At 61.4% G+C, this 25,388-nt stretch overlaps 1 long non-coding RNA gene across 1 annotated transcript; it reads left to right on the top strand.

The window, feature by feature from the left end:
• The first annotated feature begins 742 nt into the window (after nt 1-742).
• On the top strand, nt 743-11,887 carry LOC121478520. Its single transcript, XR_005984507.1, has 3 exons — nt 743-869; nt 6,957-7,133; nt 8,761-11,887. It is a non-coding gene; the product is annotated as an uncharacterized LOC121478520 (long non-coding RNA).
• The last annotated feature ends 13,501 nt before the right edge of the window (nt 11,888-25,388 follow it).

Here is a 25,388-nt window from a genome sequence, read left to right as displayed (position 1 = left end):
AGTCCCCTGCACATGAGGAATGCGTTCAAAACATGCCATCCTGCACTCAGAGCCATTCGTCGTCCTCCAGCCACTATCGCAGCGAGCGCTACCGCTATCCGCGGAGCTGCACGAGCCTGGGAACTCTTCTGGGTCCCGATTTTCCACTTCCTTCTCCCTGCTTCCTGAAACGGAGCCTCCGGAGCAGTGTGCAGGAGGGCGTGAACGAACAGAGTCCGGGCTGAGTTGAGTCTAAAGCTTACGGTCATTTGACCTTTTACATGTTTTTCCAGGCTCCTTCGTTTACGCCAGGGCACGGGCCTGGACGGTCCTCAGCTCTGATGACCCAGAGTCCAGACCCCTCCAGTCTGGCGCCGTGGGGGCTTCACCCCCGCTTCCCTCTGGTCGCTGGGAGCGATTGCTCCTCTGCCTGCCCTGCCTAGGAAGAGAGGAGAGCGGCCCTGCGATGAGCAGGACTTCACACCGAAATCAAACCTCCTCGGAGAACGCATTTCACTCTGCTGAGAGGTCCTCACCTATCTCTGCAGCCGCCATGAGTCACAGCGAGAGCTGGGAAAGGAGGGAGACGGGAGGGTGGCGGCCAGCAGCTGCTGGAAACATAAACAGACGTTTCCTCTCTCCTCTGTGTGCCAGGTCACGTAGCCCTGGGTGAGTCTCCCTAAGCGCCACCCAGGGCTTAGGGGGAAAGTACCTTCCCTCTCGTTCTGCGTGACTTTGCCTGGAAATGAGTATTGTGACTGTCCCGGGGACACCTCTGTGCCCACCGCTTCTAGTCCCCAAATCCTGCGTGCACATGGGGGTGCCTTGCACTGCAGTGACCACGCTGAGCGGTGCGCACCTCATGTCACTTACACTCTGCCACCCTGCAGGTAGGTCCTATTTCATCTCGTTTTTGCAGACCAGGAACCCACCGCTCCCCGAGCTTGGCTACACCAGGCCACCTGGCTCGTAGTGCAGGCCTGCCGAGGTCGAGCCCAGCTGTGACTGGCCGACGCCCATGCAGAGGGCACGGCCTCTGATGCGTCCCTGCTCATCTCCGTGCCATGCACGCGCCTGGCCCGCAGCAGCCTGCAGCCTGGTGGATGCTCACGGAAGGGGCGTGCAAGCCTCGCCCTACGGGCTGGATCTGGCCCAGCTGCCGGGATTCAGAAACCGCAGCCTGGGCCGGCGCCCACCGCCCTCTGCATCCGCCTCCTCGCAGATGCCCTGGAGGGAGCCTGTGCCTTCAGCACCCTCTGGCTCGGCTTCTCGCCAAGCAGCCAGGGATGAGGGCCTGACCCCGTGCGCTCGGGTCTCCGCGGGGCGGCCCCGGCCCCACCACTGACGCATGCGCGGCCCCGACGGCCGGAGCCCGGGAGCCCGCGCGGCCCTCTCCACGCATGCGCAGCCCCGACAGCCGGAGCCCGGGAACCCGGAGCCGGCAGGCCCTCCCCACGCATGCGCGGCCCCGACGACCAGAGTCCGAGAGCCCGGGAGCCCGCGCGGCCCTCTTCACGCATGCGCGGCCCCGACGGCCAGAGCCCAGGAGCCTGGCAGCCCGGGGCCAAGAGCCGGCGCGGCCCTCCCCACGCATGCGCAGTCCCCGCGACGGGAGCCCGAGAGCTAGGAGCCAGCACGGCTCTTCACGCATGCGCGGCCGCGACGACCGGAGCCCAGGAGCCTGGCAGCCCGGGAGCCGAGAGCCGGTGCGGCCCTCCCCACGCATGCGCGGCCCCGGCGGCTGGAGCCCGGGAGCCCGGAGCCGGCGCGGCCCTCCGCACGCATGCGCGGCCCCCGCCGCCCTAGCCCGGGAGCCGGCGCGGCCCCTCCACGCATGCGCGGCCGCGGGGCGGGAGGGGCGGTGCGGGGAGCTGCAGGAGCGCCTGCCCCGCGGCGGGAAGTCCGCGTCCGCGTCCCCGCAGGGACCGGGTGCGCCTGCCGGGAACGAGCCCCGGGGGGCCACGCCCTCGTTAGCAAAGGCCGGGGCTCGCCCTAGGCCCCGGGAAAGCGGTTCGTGCAGCGCGGGGGCCCCGGGAGCGCCCTGCTGTGCAGAGGAGCGCGGGAGCCCCTGTGGGGGGTGGGCGCCCCGGGCGCCGCCTGCAGGGGTGGAGGTGCTGGGGGAGCCCGGAGCCCGCCCGACTCCCGACCTGGCTCGGCTGCACGTCGTGCCCCTGCGGGGTGCGGGGTGCGGGGTGCGGAGCGCTGGCTCCAGGGGCTGGGGTCGGAGGGGCGTGGGCCGGCCCCCCCACCCCCCCCAGCCTCCCTGCTGGCATCCCTGCGCCCACCCCGCGGGACTCACCTGTGGTTCCCTTCAGCTTCACTCCATTTCCCTCCCAAGCCCCAAGAAGCCTGCAAAAGGAGATACTAAACATGATTGCAGAAAGTTGGACCAGGCATGAAATGACCCCTAAAATGACAGTGAGGTCGTGGAGACCCACTGTCTCGGGGTTTGCTTAGGCGACGTTTTAGTCTTTTTGAGATTTACGGAGACCAGCAAAACAGAAGCAAAAGCAGACCTTTCACGGAGGCAGAGAGGTTACCTGGGAACTCTGGGTCACTTCCAAGGTCATCGTGGGGATAAAGGGTGGGGATGTGCGGGCTGAAGCGGGCGAGGGGTGCTTGTAAATGAGCTTCATCCATGACTAATGTCTCCAGGGACGGGAAGGAAATACTCTGCCTTCTGCAAAGGGAAGCTGGGATTCAAAGTAGTGGAGACGCAACCTGCCCTGAAAGCTGCCGCAGCCTCCTGGGTCCCAGGACAGCGGGGCCCTTCCACACTCCTGCGCTTATTCCAAGGGCAGGTCAAGGAAGATGCTGTTTTATTAAGGACACACTACAATTCGGGGGGGCCTTGCATAACAGAAGACCCCCACACCCCCAAAGTATCCGTGCATCGGTTGCTTCTTAGCCACGTTTGAGGGGAGACCCTAAAGTTCACATTATTGTTCACATTTTCTTGTATGTTTGGTTTTTAAAAACAAGAGGAGGGGGCGCCTGGGTGATGGTCAAGCGTCTGCCTTGGGCTCAGGTCGTGACCCCGGGGGTCCTGGGATCCCCGCACTGGGCTCCTTGCTCAGCAGGCAGCCTGCTTCCCCCTCTACCTGCTGCTCTACCTGGTTGTGTGCGCGCTCCCTCTCTCTGTCAAAAGAATAAAAAAAGTAAACACACAGGACAACTTCTGTACCTACCTGGATGCAGACCCTGAGAGCTTTCAGACGGCCAAGCCATCCACGTGCCTCGCGGGATGATTGCGGGCTAGTCCTCTTTCTGCCACCCCCTACGTGGAGCACGTCACAGGTGGGCAGCTTGCTCTCCTCTCTGGCCACTTTTACCAGCCCGTCCCTCTGTCCGTGGGAATTAAACCCAGGTCTGAGAAGCAGAAAACCAGGCTTCCGAAGAGATTAGGTCCCACCAGGGGTCAGGGCCAGTCACCTGCCATCGTGGAGATTCTAACGGGTGTCACGTTTATTTGCAAGAAGAGACACAACATCTGAACTGCCAGAGTTCCACAACCACTTTCTGCTCTGTGACCTGGGACGGGGGCAGGGGTGCCGGAAGTGGCAACCTAATTCGTGTCTCCTTCCAGCTCGGTCATTGCAGACGGCCTGCTGCCTCAATGAGCGGCGGGGGGCAGCTCCCCGTAGGTACCTATTTTAGTGGCGCTCCCGCAGGATGAACGTTAGTTATTTTCGGTTGCGTGTGGGAAAACCCAGGTCCGCTGCCAAGCCGGGCAAGTGGGCATCGCGCGCTGAGCTGTCAGCCGCGGTGCTTAGCTCCGCTCGGATTCATTTCTCATTTTCAGTTGGCGCGTGGCCTTTTCCCCAGTGTGGGGTCCTGATCACTTCCTTTCTCTGCAGCATGTGGCCGGATCCCTCTAATAATAGCCGCGTGAGTGCCGAGTGGGTTGTATAAAATCCTCGGGGAGGCGCGTGGAGTGAAGCACGTCGTTCTCCGGGGGACCAGATGTACCCGTCGACAGAAGCAAACTAATATGCGGTGAAACCACACGGGTTCGTGCCTTCCATAGCTCTCCTGTACGCGGGAGGCGGCCTCTGAAATGCCCCGCTCGTCCTCACCTGCGGGCGGGTATTCCCACCTGTGGGCCTGCGGGCTCCATCTGGGGACTCCTTAAACAAGTAGAATTTTTAAAAAGTGATGGGAAGTCACCTCTGAGATTAGGTCACAAGAAGACGACAGCTTTCTCTCGACCTGTCTCCTTCCGTGTCTCTCTCTCCGCCACCCGGCACGTGGCGCGCTGCCTGCGGAGAGGCCCGTGTGGCAAGGAGCCCGCAAGGACCTGAGCTTGGCCAACAGCCACGGGCCTGAGCCCCGAAGGCGAGCCTCCCTCCGTCCAACCTGAGGCGACCACGGCCGGCCCGGGTTGTCACTTTGATTGCCACCGGGAGGCCCTGAGTCAGAGGATCACTAAGCTGTGCCTGGATCCCTGACCCACAGAAAGAGTGAGGCCAGACGTGTTTGTTGTCCTGAACACCTCAGTTTGGGGTTATTTGTGATGCGGCAATAGAAATGCGAACGCCAGCGCTCACGTCCAGATGTCCAGATCGGGTGGCTAAGAGCCCGTGTGACCCAAAGGAGCGGGCTCCCCTCTCACCTCTTGCCACACCCCCAGCATCACTCCTGGGCCATCGCTTTTTGGTCACACCTCATTCTTAGGTGTTTTTGTGCCTTTGTACAAGCAATTTTTTTCTGCCCGAAACAACCCATGTCTGTCCTGCAGGTAAAGTCCTGCTCACGCCCGGACATCTGGTGTGGATGCCCTCTGGAAGGCCTCCGGTTCAGGGTTCAGCCGGCGCAGCTCCCACCCCTTGCCCTGGGGCCCCCCGGCCCTGGGCCTCCGCCCCCGGCCGCACCACCTGGACGGCGGGAGCTTCTCTTCATCTTGCAGCCCCTGCTGCCCGCACAGCACGGGGACGGACGCCAGGCCCAGGCACGGTCCGTGGCTGTTTTGCGGAGCCAAGGAGCCTGGCAGGAAGCCGTCGGCAGCCAGTCGCGCTCCCAGCTCGGGCAGGAATCGGATCCCCGGGCTGCGCCGCGTGTAGCCCAAGACTCCTGGACTAATCGGCCCCGTCGGCACGTCTAACGCCACGGTGCCCCCCAGCGCTTCAGCCCTCATGTCAGGTCATGGGAGCTCGGAAGCTGACAGTCCTGTAATCTGAGTTATCATCATTTCAGCTTGTCCTTTGTTTTGGTTTTTTTTTGTGGTTTTTTTAAAGATTTTATTTGTTTACTCATGAGAGACCCAGAGAGAGAAGCAGAGACCCAGGCAGAGGGGGACGCAGGCTCCTTGTAGGGAGCACGATGTGGGACGCGATCCTGGGACCCCGGGGTCACGCCCTGAGCCGAAGGCAGACGCTCAACCTCAACCGCTGAGCCACCCGGGGCCCCCTGGCTTGTGACCTTTGAATTGATATGTTCCAAGCATCACAGACCTTCCTTCCCTGCATTTTGAGGGAAAACTAGAGAGGAACCATGAAGGCATCCCTGGGGCCACCTGAGAGCCTGCTGACTGTGGGTGTCAGGTCGCCGTACAGGCCCTGAAGCTCGGCGAGCACCTGGGTGCGGAGCAGCTGCAAGCCTGTCCCCCCAGCGCGTGTTGGGGTGATTGCGCGCCCTTGGTCGGATTGTCCCCGCTCCTCCGAGGCTCTCCCCCTGGCCTTGAACTCCCCAGGAACGGCTTCCCACGCGGGCTCCGGACGTGCTCTTGCTGCCCCGTCCCCGCTGTCCGCAGGGCGGCTGGAGAGTCCGCCCGGCCCATCCGCCCAAGCCCTGTGGCCTCCCCGGGCCAGGTCGGTCTGGGCGCAGCCTCGTCCCGCCTCCCGCCTACCTGCCTGCCGAGCTCTGGTCACGCTAGAGCCTCTGTGGCCGAGGAGGCGCCACAGCCCCTCCACGGAGCCTGGGACCACCTGGCCCGGGGAACCCAGCTGTTCCTGCAGATTCTGTTGCGCTCTCGCCTCCTCCGAGGACCCCCTGACGTCTCTAACCAAACCCAAGCACGGACGGGAGCTTCAGGGCTCCACACGTCGCCCTGTCACTGTTGCTCGGGCGGGGATCCGACCCGGGTCTCTCAGTTTGCTTCCCCACGGGCCGGGGGGAGAGGGGGAGCGGGCACCAGTGCCGTGGAGGGCCCGTGGGGAGGGGCAGGCATGAGGACTGAATGGAACCCAAAGGGGGAGCAGGAAGACGACCTGAAGGGCCCACAACAGGATGTCGGAGTTTCTTAGGAAATCTGCGGAGTGCACAGCATTCCCAGTTGCTGTCGCTGCCCTGCCCTGGGCCCACCTCTGCCCCCCGCCCCACTCCCGGGGCTCTCCTGCCCCAGCGCCCCTTCCCCCTGGGTGGGGGCGCTCCCTTGGGCATGTGCTCTGGGGCTCCCGTGTGTGCACCCTAGCCCAGCACCGCCCTGCACCCTAACCCCCGGCAGCCCGGCTGCTGCCTCAGAGCTTCCCCCTTCCCCCTGGGGGTGCAGGGGCACGGGACACACGTCGCCCCGGCTGCTGCTTCGGGCCTGCGGAGGGAGCTTCGCCTTCCTCCCAGTGTGGACGGCGTGTCAGCCGGCCTGCAGTGAGCATGATCCATTGTCCCCTCGTGTCCCCCGGGGCCCCCACTCTTCCTGGGGGGTCATCTCTAGTCCCACGTCTGTGGCCACCCGGTGGCTTCATGTCCCAGCCCCTGTTCCTTCCAGGGCTCAGGCAGCCTGACGCACTCGGGGTGGCAGCCGTTCTTCCCACATTTACTGCCTCGGAGAGACGGAGACAGGGATGGGGGGGCTGGGGGGAGAGGGGCAAGGTGGTGCCCTCACCCAGAGCTTGTCGCCCTCTGGGGCTCCTTCCAGGCACCTGCGCGGCTGGGTGAGCGGCCTTGGCCGCGGCTGTCGGGGGGCTGGGAATCCGTCTTCTCCGCACTAATTTTTGCTAAGAGGCAGGAGTTTGGAAGAACAAGAATCTGCTTCCTTCCAGCTTTGCCTACACGGATGACAGTATCATCACCCTCGGGCTTTTAAACCGAAAGTCTGCACGGAGATCACGGAGTCCGGGAGGGCTCCTGAGTCATCGGAGCTAATTGCCTCCTTTCCTCCCTAGGTCCTCCGTGTCTGTGAGTCAGCGGCTGGAGGACGGAGCCTCGGGAGGCCTGAGGTGAGCAAGGCGGGGCAGGGCGTGGGCAGGGGCGCTGGGAGGGTCGAGGTACGTCACCCCGGGGAGCCCCTGGCCAAGTATGCGTCTGCAGGGGACGGCCGGATCCCTGTGGCCTGGGCCGGGGCACCGCCGGGCGCTCCACGGGTGGGAGGTAGCCGGATGCCCTTGCGGCCTCGTGCATGTTCCCGAGTCCCCTGAACAGAGCAGTTGCTAGAGCGGCTTGGCCGGGGCAAGAACCCACGGCAAATTCGGGTGCCCCCCCCCAAGGCCTTTGCTCCCTGGGCCCGGCGCTGATGCCCTCCGCGGGCGCCCACCTGACCACGTGGCCATCGGGGATGAGCGGGCCCTGCCCCGGCTGCGAGCTCCTTCCCTGTGTCCAGCGCTGACCATCCATCCAGGGGTCTCCGACGAACAGACGAGCGCGAGTCTGGACGTCCAGGTGGCACGGGAGGCTCCCGGGGTGGGAACACGCTTAAGAGAACTTCTGTCCCTTCTAGGGGCGGCGTGTGCCCTGTGGAGCCCGCACACGGGAAGGTGCCTCGCAGACCACGGACGTGCAGGGGGGCATCCCCAGGAGGCTGCGGGGCGTCGGGGCAGAGCTCGGGTCCTCCGGGAGACCCGGAGGCGTGCTGGGGAGCAGGGCTGGGGGGGCTGCTCCCCGGGAGCCCCACTCCGGGCCGCCTCCCAGGCTTTCCCACTAGGGGGCAGGCAGAGGCAGGAGAAGAGTGAGGTGCTGGCCCGCAGCTCCCACCCAGCACCAAGCCCACAAGACCAGGCCCCTCTTCCTGCCCTCTCCGGCCCGTGACATCGCAGACCACGCGGCCACGGTAACCACAGTGGATGTAATGAAAGAGAGCGAGCGAGATCCCTGGTTTTCTTATTTCACTCACCGTTTGTGGGTTTTCTATCTGTGCCTCACGTGGCCGTTCATTGTCGGGAACAGTCAAGATGTACCTGAAATCCGCCACTTTATAAAATGAGAAGGTCGACGGGGGAGGGGCGCCCTGGGGGTCCCCGGGTCACCGAGGCTCAAGTCCTCAGGCCCAGTCACCGCTGCCCCCATCTCCCACCCAGCGCTCCTCTGTGTACCAACCCGGCAGTTCGAGGGAAACTCATTTTCTGGATGATTCCCACGTGCCTTGAAAAGTCATTTCCGCCTCCTCAGAAGCTCCAGGTGAGGGATCCCTGGGTGGCGCAGCGGTTTGGCGCCTGCCTTTGGCCCAGGGCGCGATCCTGGAGACCCGGGATCGAATCCCGCGTCGGGCTCTCGGTGCATGGAGCCTGCTTCTCCCTCTGCCTGTGTCTCTGCCTCTCTCTCTTTCTGTGTGACTATCATAAAAAAAAAAAAAATCCTTTCCTATAAAAAAAAAAAAAAAAAGAAGCTCCAGGTGATGGGGACCCTTGATTGGTGTAAATGTTTTCTAATCCCCAAGGATTAGAGAAAAGCAGCACAACTTTCCTTCTATGCCAGTCACCCTCTCATCAAAGTTACGGGGCCCAGACACCGGAGCCTAAAATAACTAAAGTGAGTATAAAGGAATAAACGTCTTCCTAGGCCAGACTACGGAAATGAAGGTCTTTTTTTTTTAATTTTTATTTATTTTTATTTTTTATTTTGGAAATGAAGGTCTTTGTGTGGAAAGGAGAGTCGCTTCATACGAAGCCGGAGGGTTGGAAAGTCGCATCCGCCTGCCTGCAGAGAATGTCCGACCCGCAGCCCCTCGCGCTTGGGGACCTTAATAGAAGGCTTTGCTTTAACGAAGTTAAAGACTCTTTAAGGGTTTGCATCTTTAATTGCAATGAGAACAGACCAGCCGTATGGCGTGAGCCAGTGGGGAACGCGAGACCCGGCTGAAAAGGAACGGTTTGGTTTTCCTAATGGAATCAGGATTCTTATGCAAACCTCTTTTATGCCGCAGCCTTTTTTGAATGCCGCCCGTGATTTCATTCCAGTAGTAATCACAGCTGAGCACGATCTTTTAAAGATAAAGCCTGATGGCGTTGCTTTAACGGTCTGCAAGACGCTCTCCAGAATCACCTAAAAATATGCATCTTCAACGATACCATAGATTAGTTCATCTAAAATTGTTTGGTCTCCAATTAAAAACATAAACAGGCTTGGATATATTTGGACACAGATGTTGCCGGAGTTTCCAGATCCCATTGTTTAAAGGTATTCCATAAATATGACAAAAAGCGCGGAGACGGCGCCCGTCTGATTGGGTATTCAGGCTGACAAAGCGCGTAATCACGGGGCCGGAGCCGCCGAGGCAGCCCTCATTCATCTGATTCCCTTTCGCGGAACAACAAGGCTTGACCTCGATTTCTTAAACGCAAGCGAGAGACGTTGATGTGATCCGGGCAAACCAGTCGTTCCGACGCCCCGACCAGCCTGGAAGCAGAACTGATGGACAGAAGCTGGAGGGAGCAACGGGCTCCCAGGCGGTCGTGCTGGGTTCGGAGGCCACGTCTACCTGCCGAGCCCAACCTCGGCCTTGTGCCCAGGGAAGGTCCGTTCGCCAGCGGGGTCCCGCGGGGAGGGCCGCCCCGGCCCCGCTCCAGCGTCCCCGGCCCCCTCCGCGGCCACCGCGCCCGGCCTTCCTCGCCTGTGTCCCGGGCAGGGCCTCCCTTCTCTTCCTGACAAAGCACTTTCGGGCAACTCTTGGATTTCTTCACGGCTGATTAAACTGTCTGTGTGTGTCCAGGGCCCTTCTCCTCTTTCTGTGTCCGGCCGCTGACCTTTCTGCGAGTTCACTGTCGGGGGACAGAGCTCGCCCCCCCACCCCCGACTACTTGCTAGCAGCCCTGGTGACCATGTGACCCCGGGAAGGGTGCGGGCTGTTGAAATGTCAGTGCCTCTTCTAAGCATAGGACTTTCCCCCCGGGGGGTTTTCTGAGTGAGGCAGGGGCACGGGGAAGTGGCCACCCTGCCAGCCCGCGAGTCACACCCACCAGCACCCTCCCCCGCTTGGGGGGTTGTGCCATTGGCCCCCACCGGCTCCCCGTGGGGGTGATCCCAGCGAGGAGGAGGGATGGTGGCGCGGCCAGGAAACGGGAAGGACACAGGAAGACGCAGCACGAGGATCTGTGGAGGGCCCAAAGACCAGTCCCTCGAGCCGGGAGCCCTCTACAGAGGTTCCTGGCAGCAGAGCACCAGCACCCGCACCCCCTGGTCTGGGGCTCCCGGCAGGCCCAGCTCCCCAGGGCGTGCCCAGGCCCCGTCCCCTGCACGCTCCTCGGCCTGCAGGCCCCGCTGCCTCCCGAGCTCGGGGACCCGTGCTTGCTGTACCTCTCAAAATGACACTTCTGTCCTTTGCTTCATGGCTCAGGAGTCCCAGGGGTCCCATACGCCCGCTGGCGTGGGTTGGCAGCTGGCAGCCCGGGCCTCCGTGTCTGCCCGGCTGGGACCCTGGGCACCGGGTGCCTTGGTGACCAGCAGGGCTGGAGGTGACCAGGCCGGCCTCCCCGCCCCCTTCTACATTCCTCGGAGGCCACCCTCCTCGGGGTGATAACCCAGTGGGCCCCTGGCTGTTGCTCAGCGCTGGACTCGCCACCCGGCCTAGTGTCCGAGCCGTGTCATCTGGCCGCCTCTCCATCTCCATCTGCACACTCCTGGGGGCCCAGCGCCCAGGAACCCCCCTGCCTGCTGTTCGACAGCAACACGTCGAGTGGCTAGAGGGTTAACGGCCTCCGGGGGGCGACGGTCAGGACGGACATGGCCCCAGAGCTGAAGGCGGGTCGTCCTGGCACGGCGTCCCCAGCCACCGCCGCGCCCTCCCTCCTCACGAGTCACCTGTACATTTTGTCTGGTGTGTCTCGGTGTCTTGGGGCTTTCACACTCGGCGGGACCCTCCGCGGAGCCATGGGGAGCCGTGGGGCTGGGCCGCGGGGTCTGGACCCCTGGGAGCAGCCCCGCTCATTGCCAAGTACACTGGCAGGCTTGGGGGAGACACGTAGCCGTGGAGCGGGGCACCCAACGGGCATGGATTTTAGACCTAAGGCGCAAGGCACAACTGGGTTCCACTCATTCACTGATTCATCCATGAGACACACGGAGGAGGAGGGACCCAGGCAGAGGGGGAAGCAGGCTCCCTGTGGGACTCGATCCCAGGACCCCCCTGTCACACCCTGGGCCAAGGCAGACGCTCAACCCCTGAGCCACCCAGGGGCCCCCCCAAAATTGGGCTTTTAGTAGATGTTTTTCTCCCTTGCCCTTTTCACTCTGACCTTGCTGCCCCCACAGGTCACTTTGAGAGCAGAGGATCCTGCTAGGGGGCCTGCGGGGTGGGACCACCTGTCTGCAGTCTCCCTATGAGCTACCTCAAGGCCAGAGAGCAAACCCCAGGCCGCGTGACCCCGTATGTGCACTGATGTCCCCTCCTGAGGCTCCTGCCCCAGCAACAGAATTTCTCTGCGCCTTGCCTCCCACCGACAGTCGTGAAGGTGAGGAAGTGGCTGGGCCTCCGGGCCTGCGATGCGTCCCCACCGCCCAGTGACAAGTACCTGATGCGGGAAGGTTCCCACACTACCCGGGAAACCTGCTTAATGCAAGAGATGCCCCCGCCTCCCTCTGTTCTCTCCACACACTATTAACGGTTAATTGTCAGCACGAGGTAATTACTACCTCAAAAAAAAAGAGACGATATTGGGCTCAGAAGTGTTCTCCACATTTGTTACAGGATAAAAGGGCTTAGGCCTTTTAAGAAGAAGCCAATTAAGGGGGCGCCTGGGTGGCTCAGTCGCTCGAGCATCTGACTCTTGGTTTTGGCTCAGGTTGTGATCTCAGGGTCGGGAGACATGAGGTCAAGCCCCACGTCGGGCTCAGCGCTCCGCGTGGAGTCAGCTTGAGATTCCCTCTCTCTCTCTCCCTCTCCCTCTGCCCCTCCTGCCCCTCCCCAACCCCGTGCATGGTTCTCTCTCTCTCAGATCCATACACATATCTAACAAGAAGGAGGAGGGGAGGGAGGAGGAGGGAGGAGGAGGAGGGAGGAGGAGAGGAGGAGGAGGAGGACGGGGAGGAGGGAGAGGAGGAGGAGGAGAGAGGAGGAGAAGGGGAGGAGGAGAAGGGGAGGAGGAGAGAGGAGGAGAAGGGGAGGAGGAGAGAGGAGGAGGAGAGAGGAGGAGGAGAGAGGAGGAGAAGGGGAGGAGGAGAAGGGGAGGGGGAGGAGGGGGGAGGAGAGGGGGAGGAGGAGAGGGGGAGGAGGAGGGGGGGAGGAGAGGGGGAGGAGGAGAGGGGGAGGGGGAGGACGATGGGGAGGAGGGAGAGGAGGAGGAGAGAGGAGGAGAAGGGGAGGAGGAGGGGGGGAGGAGAGGGGGAGGAGGAGAGGGGGAGGGGGAGGACGATGGGGAGGAGGGAGAGGAGGAGGAGAGAGGAGGAGAAGGGGAGGAGGAGAGGGGGAGGAGGAGGAGGGGGGAGGAGAGGGGGAGGAGGAGAGGGGGAGGAGGAAGAGAGAGGAGGAGAAGGGGAGGAAGAGAGGGGGAGGAGGAGAGGGGGAGGAGGAGGATGGGGAGGAGGAGGAGGGAGGAGGAGGGGGAGGAGGAGGAAGGAGGAGAGGGGGAGGAGGAGGAGGACGGGGAGGAGGGAGAGGAGGAGGAGGAGAGAGGAGGAGAAGGGGAGGAGGAGAGGGGGAGGAGGAGGATGGGGAGGAGGGAGAGGAGGAGGAAGAGAGAGGAGGAGAAGGGGAGGAGGAGAGGGGGAGGAGGAGGAGGAGAAGGGGAGGAGGAGGAGGACGGGGAGGAGGGAGAGGAGGAGGAGGAGAGAGGAGGAGAAGGGGAGGAAGAGAGGGGGAGGAGGAGGGGGGAGGAGGAGGACGGAGGAGGAGGAGGAGGAGAGAGGAGGAGGGAGGAGGAGGGGGGAGGAGGGAGAGGAGGAGGAGGGAGAGGAGGAGGAGGGAGGAGGAGGGAGGAGGAGGAGGAGGGAGGAGGAGAGGGGGAGGATGGACCAATCCGAGCGGGGGGCGGGGGCAGCTCGAGGTTGTCCCAGCTGTGGGGGCCTGTCCTGCAGGAAGTCGCCCGCCCTCGAGCTAAGGCTTAGCAGGCGGGGAGCCCAGTGAGCTGGCAGTGCCGCCCGGGCAGAGCGGCCGAGATGCGGTCTGGCAGGACGGGCCCTGGAGGGAAATGGGCACGCACCCCGAGGGTCCTGGTGTCCGTGGGGCTGAGGACCCTGGGGGCCGCGGGAGGGAGCTGCAGGCCACTCGGGGCGGTGCCAGGGCTGCACACAACGGGGCTTGCCCTGCGCTGGCTCTTGGCACCCCCGGGACGCTGACACAAGCTGGGCTAACTGGGGGCGTTAGTGGCCTCGTCCCCGTTCGGTGACCAGTAGCTGATGCAGAAACCATTGCAGGCTGGCGCCAACGTCGTGCGGCCCGGGCAGTACTGGTGCCGAGTGACGAGCCAGGCCGGGCTGGAAGCCACCTTCCGGCTGCCACTGCGGGCTCTCGGGCTCTGAACCCGGCTCTGGGTGGCCCCCTGCCCAGGGTCCTCAGGAGCACCCACTGTCAGGGGTCCCCACGCCCCGGCCCACAGCCCTGCACCAGCTCCGTGCTGCGATACGGTCATACGGACAGAGGGTGACACAAGATGGAAAGCGGATGGAAGTCACAGAAATACCTGAGCATTTGTAGCTTTAAAACTTTGCTCTGGGGGCACCGGGGAGGGCTCAGCAGTGGAGCGTCTGCCTTCGGCCCAGGCTGTGACCCCGGTGTCCTGGGATCGAGTCCCATGTCAGGTCCCTGCATGGAGCCTGCTTCTCCCTCTGCCTGCATCTCGGCCTCTCTCTCTCTGTCTCTGTCTCTCATGAAAAAATAAAATCTTTAAAAAAAATAAAACTTTGATTTTTGGAAATTTTAACGCATTCTAATAAAAAGTATATTTCATGAAAAAAAAGGGGGGGGGTTTATTCTACATTTGGCTTCTTGTATGGAGGAGAAAGCCTAACTATGAACTACAGACGGGCCCACAAACGTGTTAGGGCACCTGCAGGGTAAACAATTTTTGTTTTGTGTCTTAATCGACTGCCAACATGCGCCCCTAGAGGATTTCCCACTAACAAAACACAACAAAACAAAACAACGACCCACTGAACCAAATCCTAGATTTCAGTTTTCCTCGGGGACATAGAAGCCGACCTGCTGGCCCAGGCGCGTGGGGTTTCCGGCTGCGCCCCGCACCCCCCAGGCCAGCCACACCAAGGCACCTCCCCTTCCCGGGACGCCCTTCCCACCGGAGGCCGGGGGGTGCGGAGAGCCCTGTCCCTGCACCCCCGTGGGGTCCGGGGCGCTCCAACAGGGTGGGCCGGCTGCTCTGCGCCCGTGTCCTGGACTCTTCCTGCAAGACGCACGTGGGAGCCGGTGAGGGTCGGGCAGCCCCTGGGTCGGCCCCCACCCAGGGCGCACGAAGGTTCCCACCGTCCGCGGTTGGGGCTCCGGAGGGCCACCCACCACCCACCCTGAGGACCCGCCCTGAGGGCACCGGGACAGCGGCAGCTTCGGGAGGAAGGAGCTGTCTGCGGGCAGGACGCAGGCCCAACACCAGCGGACACCCCCTGTTGCCGGCGAGTCACCCCGTGGCACCGGGACTGCGAGGCAGCCGCGAGGTGCCCGGGGACGTCTGTTCCAAGGAGGCGACATGGAGCACACTGGGGACAATTGGGGGCCGCTGCCCGCGGTCGGGAGGCAGGCACCATCCAGCGCACCGAGCCCGGGCCGTGGGCACAGCTGCCACCTGCGGGGACCAGGCCCCAGTGGGACATCCTCGGGTGGCCCAGCTCCGAGCAGCTCCTTCGGGGCAGGCAGGGGCCGAGTCACGCCCGGCGCCCTGGAAGGATGTCGTGCACGTGTCTGCGGCCCCCGACGCTCCGTGTTCACCCCGCGGCCACCTCGGGCGGTGCCTGCCTGGCGGCTGGTGGGCTGTCACAGCAGGGGGTGACACAGGGGCCTGGTGCGGCCATGGAGGCTTCCCTGCCCCGCTTCCCCCACCTCATGAGCCTGCGCAGAGCGACTCTGAGTCCCCGCCACCCCCGCCGGCCGTGTCCTACCCAGTGTCCTACCGAGGAATCACAGCTGTCGCCCCCCACACCCGGCTGCGTCCTATGGAGGAACCGTAGCTGTCGCCCCCCACACCCGGCAGCGTCCTATGGAGGAACCGCAGCTGTCCCCCCCCACCGGCCCTTGTCCCGGGCCTGCCCCAGGGGCCGTCCACACAGCAGGGGGCTGAAATGAAGAGGGGCACATCTCAGAGGGGAACTGAGGTCATGCTGCTGCCAGGGCAGGGACTGTGCACCAGGGGAGGGCCCCCAGGGAGTCTGGATTCGGGGATGCCTGGGCCGGAGCTGCAGCTGGGTGCGGACTCCCCGGGTTACTTGGGAGGTGGCGGGAAAATGGGCGACGGCCTTGGTGTCACCGGGGCTTCCTGACTCACATTGGGGCCGACCAGTCTTTGCAGCACCCCAGACCCCACCCAGTCCGCCCCAGGGGCCTGCCCCTCCTCCCTACTTGTGACAACCGGAAGGACCGTGGTTGGCACCGCCTCCTGGGGGCACAAGTGTGCCTCGCTGAGAACCTTGGTGGAGGGGGGTCCCCGGGAGGCGGGGGGAGCGCGGTGCAGCCTCCCACCCCGCCAGGCCCCCTCAGGCCCCTCCCTCTGTGTCCTCCTGCACCAGCACCAGGCAGCCGCGGCCTTAAGGGAAGTGGGGAAGGAAGCACGGAAGTCGCTGAGGCTCTTCCCTTGTGAAATAGGAATTATTTTGGGGGAAGCTTGTGGCCTTGGAGGTGCCTGGGCTCCTACCGGCAAGGGCACAAAGAGAAAGTGACAACCCAACGAAACAAAAGTCCGATCGGTCCCCTGCAGGCGTGGAGAGCCACGGAGGGGGGGGAGTGTGAACACGTGCAAGACGGGGGCGGGGGGGACATGAGCCGGGCTCTGGGCAGGGCGGTCAGACCGAGGGGGTGCGGGGAGGCACCCCGGCCTCATCTCCGGCCCTGGGCCCCCGGGGCTCCGGCCGTCACGGAGTAGCCTGTGGGCACGGGGAGCACCTGCCAACCTGCCACCCGCCGGGCCTCCCGTGAAGCCACTGCAGCCCGGCGCTCGGCCGGCGGGGAGCTGCAGGATACCCCCTGAGACGGCGCAGGCTGCGGGGACGCGGGGGACGCCGTGGATGCTGTGGACGCAGGGGATGCAGGGGACATAGGGGATGTGGGGGACACAGGGGACGTGGGGGACGCCGTGGATGCTGTGGATGCAGGGGATGCAGGGGACATCGGGGATGCAGGGGACACAGGGGACACAGGGGATGTGGGGGACGCGGGGGACGCGGGGGACGCCGTGGATGCAGGGGATGCGGGGGTCACCATGAATGCCGTGACCGAGGCGTTTGGCATTAACAGCCGCGTGGGCGCTTGTGCTGCACCTGTCGCCCTCGGACACTGGAGCCGGGGCCGGCAGGTGAGGTGCGGCCGGTGCCCTGGTGTGAACTCAGCCTCGCCACACGGCGTCCCTGCCCCAGGGCCCATGGGGTGTGGGTGGCCGAGCAAGGGCCCGGGGCCTGCTGGGAGGGTCCCGGCCGAGATTCCAGAAGGGCCGAGGCGAGCGGGGCTGCCCGCCACCACCACCACTGGCCGCCTGGGCTCGGGCGGGGTCGGAGGAGGAGACGAAGATTCGAGGCCGCGGCCGTCGATGCCCAGGGTGGGCTCTGACACCAACACGCCCGGCCGGCGAGGGCCGCAGCCTGCGAGGCTCCGGCGGGTGAGAAGCCGGGAACAGAAGCAAGAGTGACCGGAACCAGGGTTTGTCCCGTCCCGAGGGAAGGCGGGGGGGGGCTGCACCGCCGAGGGCACAGCTTCGGACGGCCGTCGAGGGAGACGGGCTGGGCCCCGGCCGCTGCGCCTCCGGGTCGGTGGGGGGGTCGCATAAACACGGCCCAAGCCCAGGGCACGGGCTCGCGGGGCTCTGCGGTCCTCCGGGGCACCGGGCCGAGCTCTGCTGGCCCAGAGCAGGGTCACTCTGGAGGAGGAAGCACGAAGGTTGGGAGGATGCGCGACGGTCATGGGCAGAGATGCCAGCTGTCATCAGGAAAGGGTGTTGGGGAGGAGGGGACACAGAGGAGCCCCGACTTGTGTCAGGGCTTGCGGGGGACACACGGCAGACGCGGTTCTTGGCCTCCGGGAACGTGTGACAGACTTGCGGGGGGCGGGGGGAGAAAACACATCGAAGATTCAGAAGAACAGGTAAGGGGGGGCGACAGGACCAGCTGAGGACAAGGCCCGCTGGTGAGTGCTTGGCGCAGGCCGAGGGACCTTCCTCTAGGGACTCAGCTGCCTCGATGGTCAGGCCGTGCTGAGGGCAGAAGCCACCTTGGCCCGGCCCCCAGGACCCTGTGCCTCTATTTGAACATAAAAAAATTCCCTTAGAAATGTCCTTTATCTCTAAACGCCCGAGGTAGGGGTTGGCGACCATCCCCAGCACATGGGCCACGACGCACATCTGGAGGGTCCCCGACTCGGGCCTTACCAGGCAGTCGTCCCCGGCTCTCGCGGCGACAGCTGGCGTCCTCACGGTCCGGGCACCTTGCTCCCCAACCTCCTCACAGACGCGCAGGGCCACCCCCTCCCGACTCCGGGGTCGCAGCCGGGCCGCCCGGGCTCTGATGAAACCACCGCTTCGCGCCCAAGACGTCTCCAGAATTCTCTCTTGGTCGTCGGCGCCGGACCTCACCCCGCCAACCTCACCCATACCCCAAAACTTCACCAGCAGCTGTCGCCCGGGGGGCCGGGGGGCCGGGGACTCGGAGGCCGCGTGAATCCAGCAGCGAGAGCGGCCTGGCAGGGGCGGCCCAGCCGGACGGAGGCGGACAAGGCCCTCCCGGGGGAGGACGGCTGGAGCCCGCGCCCCAGGCCCACAGGGTGCAGGCGACCTGCCCCGGGGCAGGGGTCCCCTGGGGGGTGCAGGGCGGAGCTGGAGGCGCTCCCAGCTGGGAGTCTCCCCGGAGGCCCTCGGCACCACTCACTGGGCTGCTCCTGGGCCCCTCGGCCTCTGCCCCCCCCCCCCCCGTGAGGGGAGAAGGAGTTCCCCGGGGGGTCCCCGCGGGGGGCACTGAGCCTGCCGGGGACAGAAGCCCTCCTCCTTGGAGGTCCCTGTGACTCCCAGGCTCCGGGCAGAGGATGCTCCACGTCAAGTCTTGCCTCGATGCGCCCAGGCGGCCTCCTTGCAGTTAGCAGCTGATGGTGCTGGAAAACAAAGTGAAAAATTGGAAATAATCTGGTATTTCAGAAAAAGTGACTCAGGTGTTCCCCATGAGAAAAGTGATGACGTGAACGTCTTTGCCCTTATCCCACGGGGTGGGGGTTTCTGATTTCTCCATATGGCGAAGCCCCCGCAACCCCTCTTTCCTTTTAAAGACTTACTTGAGAGAGGGAGGGCGCGGGGAGAGGGGCGGGGGAGCAGTGGGTGCCCCACAGCGCGTGGGCCCGGACTCGGGGTGGGCCACCCTGACATCAGGCCCTGAGCTGAAACCACGAGTCGGCGCATCCCTGAGCCACGCAGGTGCCCCCACCGTGGCCGTCGGGGCCCGGGGGTCCCTCTGGTCCCGCTGGGACCCTGGTCCCCTGGCCGACAAGGCTGGCCTCTCCACGTCCATGTGGCCCTCGCAAGTGGCCCTGTGTGCGCCCCCGTCGGGGTGCGGGGCCTCGCCGGGTCCGTGCAGCTAAAGCTCCGGCAGCGCTTTCCTCCTTTTAGACTCTGCTCTCGGAGAGACAGGTGGACCCTGGCCACCGGCACCTGGTCCCCGACACCCTCATCTCCGGGAGCCCCCTGACCTATTCCAGAAGTCTGATCTGCCCCACCCTGAGGCGACTCTCCCAGGAAGGGACGCCACGGGGATCCGAGGCCGCGGCTCTCGCCTTCTTTCCAGAAAGAGTGGAGTCGGCCGTTCCCTGCCCGCCCCTCCGTCTGCACGGGCGCCTCCTGCCCTTATGACGCTCTCCCAACCTAGAACCCCTCCGGGACCCTGACTTTCCATGCCCTCCCAGCGCAGTGACGCTTGTGTCACCCCGCGTCTGTCCTTACAGCTTACCCGTCCGCTGTCATGCTGTCGCGGCCTAGCGGAGCGATGGAGGTTTCTGGAATCGGGTCTCGTCTCTGGTTCCCAAGTACCCGAGGTGACCCGGGCGCCGACGGCCTCCCCGTGCCCCGTTGGCACTGGCGGGGAATGGGCGACCAGCAGGCGGAGGCGGCCCCCAGCGCACCCGGCGCCTCTCCAGGCCCGCGGCCCCCTCCGAGGCAGCACCCGGCTCCCGAGGGCCATGACCTCCCGCAGCTGCCGCTCCCGCCCTCGAGCACGTGCCCCCCGGCCCAGCGCAGATGTCCCGCTGCCCGTTTCTCCCTCGTCAAAGCCTAGCGGCCCCTGGGTGCCCCTCGTCCCCCAGATCCAGCCTTGGCTGGCGGGGCTGAAGGGGGCCGGAGGCTCAGGCCCTCACCATGGCTGCACGTCGGGGGGCCTCCCCTCCGGGTATCACGGCCTCGTAGATGGTTCTGGGTTGGGGCTGGCTGCGCCCCGACTTACCCCTGGTGATTACTCCTCCCACACGTGGGAAGCTGTTCGGTCACGAGGCCTCCGTGACTCTGGCCCCAGGAGACGCCCTTGACCCCGAGAGGGTGGTCGGATCGGCCTTCCCTGGAATCCGACCCTTGGGCCAAGTTATCCAAAGCCAGACGCCGGCTGGCGCTTGGTCACCGTCCCCAGTGGTGCACCCAGGTAACCCCGCTGGGAGCCCCGTGCCTCAGGCCCCCATTCTGCGCTGCCTCCGGCCCCCCGAATGCCCCACTTCCTGCCCATTGAGCCCCCCTTTCTGAGCCTGCCTTCCCAGCCATTGAGAAGTCAACTGTCCTTGCAGGAAAATCCTTCTGGGTGTAGACCGGCCGGGCTTGGCCTCTGTTGCTCACACCCAAGGGGTCCTAGCTCACAGCCACCACGAACGCGGGATTCTGAGTGTCCCTGAAGTCACACGTAGTTTTACAACACTGTCCCCAAGCTTTGCTAGAAGCCAGGGAAGCCTCTACGGTTCCCCTGACTCTGCAGGAGCCGTTTCCTAGACTCCGTCCCTTTGGCCGCCAAGCCCGGCTGGTCATGGGCTGGCTGTGGTTTGTGTCCGCCTTTGCTGTTCTTCCCGCGAGGAACATTCCCCGGCCGCCCCGGGTCCCCGCGGGAAGCAGCGCAGGACGCAAAGTGTCTATGCAGGATGGTCTCCATTCGTTTTATTCAAATTGGGAAGGACCGTAGGGACCCGGGAGCTGTGCTACCTCCGGCACGGGGGGGGGGCGAGGACGCCCGAGCAGGGTAGGGGCCGCTTCCTATTTAAGGCTGGTCACAGCTCTAATCCCGGCTGCAGCCCCAGGCACACAGCTTCCCTGTTGAAGTAGTGAGTGCGTTGCCTTATATATGTGTCCATGGTTTTCTTCTCTTTTAAATAACGAACGTGCATTCTGTGTAAAAGCAGAATTTATTTTTATTTATTTATTTATTTATTTATTTATTTATTTATTTATTTATTTTAGGAAACAAAGCTTTGGTATTTTGTGATACCATTTTTTTGTGATCCTATTCATGCTTCCAGGTCATGAGGGCAGTTTTCAAGTGTGTCAATAAATGTTCAATTACTCGTGCCACAGGGAGGGAGAGTGCGTCTCGTCCTCTTAAGTGAAGCTGCTTCCACCCTGAGCACAAGGGAGGTGGGGCGGCGGCGTTGCAAGGCCAGGTCCCAGGGGGGCAGGGGTTTCCGCCTTGTCTGCAGGGGTCCCCCTCGACGTGAGGGGTGGGGCGCTGCGAGTCCTAGCAGGGGCGCTTCCCACAGTGTCCTCTGAGCCCCCGCCAGCCGCTGCAGTGGAGACCAGTGCATCTGCACCGGCACTGTGAGCGGTGGCTCTGGCCACCAGTGTGGGGGCTCTGCATCCCCCACCCACCTCGCCCCCCCCCGCCCCGCCCCGGCCTCACAGGATCCCAAGCCCCAGGGTCAGAGGAGTCGTTCCTGCCCCCAAAGGTCCTTGGTTCCACCCGGATCGCAGCCCTGCCCCCTCCTGCCTTCCTGCCAGGTGAGTGGGAACAGCAGGTCTGAGTCACCCCGGGGCCCCCGCACAGGGTGCAGCGTGCTCAACCTCAGCGGTGCTACAGGGGCCTCGTGCTGTCGCTGTAACCGTGAGAGAGATGCAGGCGGACGGAGAAGCCAGATCTGGTGCCCACCTCAGGCTTCCACGGGATTCTGGCCGCTGCCCGGTTCCTGGGCCGCGCCTTGGTGTCACAGGGGGTCGCTGCAGTTGGGAACTGTCCTGACGTCTTAGTTTGATCAGGCCGCGGACTCAGGCTGCAGGAGCGAAAGGCCGTGGACTGGGGGCTGAAGGCACAGGAGCTTGTTTGCCCACGTCCTCAGGGCTGTGAGTTCAAGATCGGCCTCTCCGAGGTCTCTGTGCTTGCAGGCTGCTCAGCCTCCTGTGTCCCCGCGTGGTCTTTGCTCCATGCACACACACCCCTGCTGTCTTCGCCTCCTCCGAGGACACGGGCTCTATTGGGTTAGGGCCCCACCCCGTGACCCCGTTTACCCATACCTCTTGAATGGTCCCGTCTGCCACTGTGGTCAGTGTGGGAAGCAGGGCTCCCCGTGTGCGTGGGAGGGGTGCACAGCTCCGGCTGGAACACCAAAGGACACAAGGGACTCCGCGCTGTGACGTGCGCCCCAGGAGCTGCAGGTGTCAGCCAAGAGAGCGCCTGAGCTCAGCGATCCAGATCCTCTCCACCAACGCCTCCTGGCCTCAGGCCCCGGGCCTGCGCCACCCCCTCTCGTGCCCGTCCAAGCAACAGCCTGCCTCGCAGGTGGGCATCGGCGGTAACCGTCCTTCCCCACATCCAGGGACCAGGTTGGGCTTCGTGCAGCTTTTACCAGTTTGCTGTTTGCTGCCCGACGAATCTCCAGCGAGAACCCCCAACGAATCTTCAGCCCCCGAAGCCGCGAGACAGCACAGAGGGCATGGTGCTGCGCACACCGCGTGTCGGTCGGTGGTGTTCGGCTGCAACCCGTCAGCTTTCCGACGCTTGAATGAAGCGTTACCCAGGAAGGGGCTTGGGAGGGGAGTTGCCAAAAGCAACCAGAGAAGAACTGAAGGAAATGCAGAGTGCCGGGAGCTACAGTGACCAGCAACAATTCTGGGGGGACTTTTCTTCTCTGATTAATTCCTAGCAATTCCTTTTTAGGTCAGTCTCTGTTCTCATCCTCTTATAGCATATTCCAGATGTGAGTCAGTCAGTGAAAGAGAAAGGAGCGAGAGAGAACACAACCTTCTACTGAGTTTTTCGAGTTAGATCCGGGACAATTTTATGCCCGTATCTGGGAGCTACAGGTGCAGAGTGAGGCCTGGAGCTGATGCGCACATTTGCCTTTTGTGATTCAAATTAGAGTGCACCCATCTTGCACTTTCCACCTTGTTTTCAGCTGCTCTTTGTCCCACTGTTTGTCCCCTGTCGTCATTCCCGGCCTCTGCCCACCTCACTTGCACGGCTTAGGGCTGAGGAGGCCTTGATTGCCCCTGAGTCACGCTCCCCTCCGTGCTCCGCAAGACCCGGCTGGCTCTCCGGGCATAGGGTGTAGCACCTCCATCCAATTGCCACCCTCTGGGGGAAGCGATCCAGTGCTAGAAACTTCTTTAGGTGAACATCAGCTCTGAAATGCATTTTATCCGCTGGTTGGAACTGGTAAGAATTTCGTTCCAAACTCTGAGAGGGCTTTATCCCGGCGTGACCCTATAAAGCTCTCAAGATTTTATCTTTCTCGAATTGTCTAAAGATAGGATGAGAGTCAATTCGCTGAGAGTCCTTGTTTTTGACACAAAGACAAATACGTGCTCCTGTGCTCCTTCACAAAGCAATGATTTATTTTAAAAAACCTCCCAGGATCCTGAATTCTCCAGATAGAGAGTGAACCCAAGTCATGCTTTCTTTATTAATTTTAGTACGTTCTCTCTCTATTGCTTCACTTCAGAAAAGAGGTATAATTACTATCTTTATGAGTCAGACTCATAGCCCAGCACCTGTTAGAAAATTGAAAAATATTTTCCCCACATCACATTACAAAGCAAGACCCGTTGTTTTTGCGCAATTGCTGGTATTTACGCCTTTGCCAAAATGACTATATTGGAGGTTTTAAAAGCCATAGTGACAATGAAAAACAATGACTAGAGACATTTCCAAATGCCGATACATAAAGATAGTAACATGAACTTGATAAACTCTGATTTTCATTCCTTTTAGATTGTTCATAGATTAATAAAGGAGAGTCTGTTTCTCCCAGGCTTGACAGAATAGGGGAGACAGACAGCTCAGAGCTGTTTCCTAAAGGCACACCCCAGCTGGTCTCTTGCACGTTAGCTATGGAATTCAATCAGTGCTAATTATGGACAGAGATTCCATATATTTGAGTATGTTGTGGGCATAAAAAGAATAATTGTAAGCAAGTAAATGCCATGACATAAAAACCATCTAGCTGAGGAAGGGGCAGCGTGTGATCAAAACAATCTTTGCACAGTCCATTTCTTGCCTAAATGCTGGATAAAGAGATAAAGGTCAAAGCACTATTGTTCCGCAGATGATGGATGTAGTGTTTGATCCCAACGCCAGGCAAAAGACGGTCAGGTGGTCGGTTCTCTCCGCTTTGCCATCCTTCCCCAGACATTTCAAAGGGTGTTTCTTAACAAGACCAACTTGAAATTTAAGTGAGAAATCCACGCCGCGCAGCTACGTACCATTCGGGTGCCGTAGGGAGGGGAGCTCCCCTAAGCCTGCAAGCAGCCCGGCGTCCAGGTCACATTTCCAGGCGAGGGCAGGGAGGCGTCCCAGGCCCATGACGACGGCAAGTAAAATGCAAGTTCAGATACAGATAGAAACCTGTGTCCTTTTCACCTAGGCTTTTTTGGTTATAGTCTTTTTTTTTTTTTTTAATATATTCTTTTCTTTTTCCTGAAGCCAGGAACCGATATTGAATGAATTTGTAATGAATTATTGGTTGGACAAGCGATATGTTCTTCATCTCTTAACCAAATTTCTCATTTCATCTATTTCTTTATAAAATAATTATGAGGTCAACAGTTTATTCATGACAAAGTCAACAGAGCACCTGGGTTTCATTCAATTTGGAGAATTATTTAGGAGCAATTTGAAGCCAGGCCAAACAATGTTTTAGGGTCAGGCACTGAGTTGTGATCTGTAGAAAAACAGGATTTTGATTTCCCTTTTTAAATCTTTTTTTTTTTATATATAATGTTAAGCACAAGAAAATTCACCATCTGGTAAAGTTATTCCTTAATTCACTACTTCAGCATAATAATTGGAACAAAGAACTTAATATTTGTTGAATAAATAAACGAATGAATAGATAATGATATAAAGTCAAAAATTATGGATGACCATTGTACTTAAAAATCAGCATTACTTTTCAGGATTAATTTTAGACAGCAGTGTTTATTCTAATTTTCTGTGGACAAAAATTAAACAAAGAATCAGAAGATATAAAACATATATCCTGGGGTTTTTTCCAAACAGAAAAATACTTTCTTCATTAAACATTTGATCAATTTGCTTGTCTCAGAAATAGATGACTAAAGGAATTTTCTAGCTTTGACTTCTTATATTAGAAAAAAAAGAAATGTTTTAAATAATTATGCTAGATTTGTACCTTCATAAACAGGAATGGGAAGAAAATTCAAAGACAAAAAAAAGAAAGGTCATAATAACATTAAAATCTGGGTCTTCTGGGAAGTAGACACAAGACAGAATTAGGAGTGTATGTACTTCTAATTTGTACAAAAATTAAAATTCCTTTAAAGGGAGAAAGAGGAGGCAGAAAACCCTTCGGGCCACAAGGCAGGTGTGGCACCTGCGGGGGAGAGGGAGCGGGGAGGGGGTGGAGGCCCAGCCGAGCCAGGCCTCAGCCCAGTCGGGGTCCCCACTCACAGTCCTGCACTGGCTACAAATGGCAGCAACGCTCGTCATTGCCCAGGGTCTTCCTGGAAGCTGTGGCTCCAGCTTGGAAACCGAGGCAGGTCCCAAAGGCCCCGTAGCTGGAGCCTGCTGGTGAGCTCCTGGCCCTCGGAGCAGGTACTTACGGGAGAGCCGAGTAGCACTCCTGGGTGGCTGCTGCAGTTTACTCCTCGTGCCTGGGGGTTCGCTTCCTCTGTACCTTTGGGACACGCAGCTGTCAGGGTTCCCGTGTGCCTTATCCG

The sequence above is a fragment of the Vulpes lagopus genome, chromosome 19 (genome assembly GCF_018345385.1).
Source record: "Vulpes lagopus strain Blue_001 chromosome 19, ASM1834538v1, whole genome shotgun sequence".
NCBI lineage: Eukaryota > Metazoa > Chordata > Mammalia > Carnivora > Canidae > Vulpes > Vulpes lagopus.
This window is presented reverse-complemented; position numbering and strand designations above follow the sequence as displayed.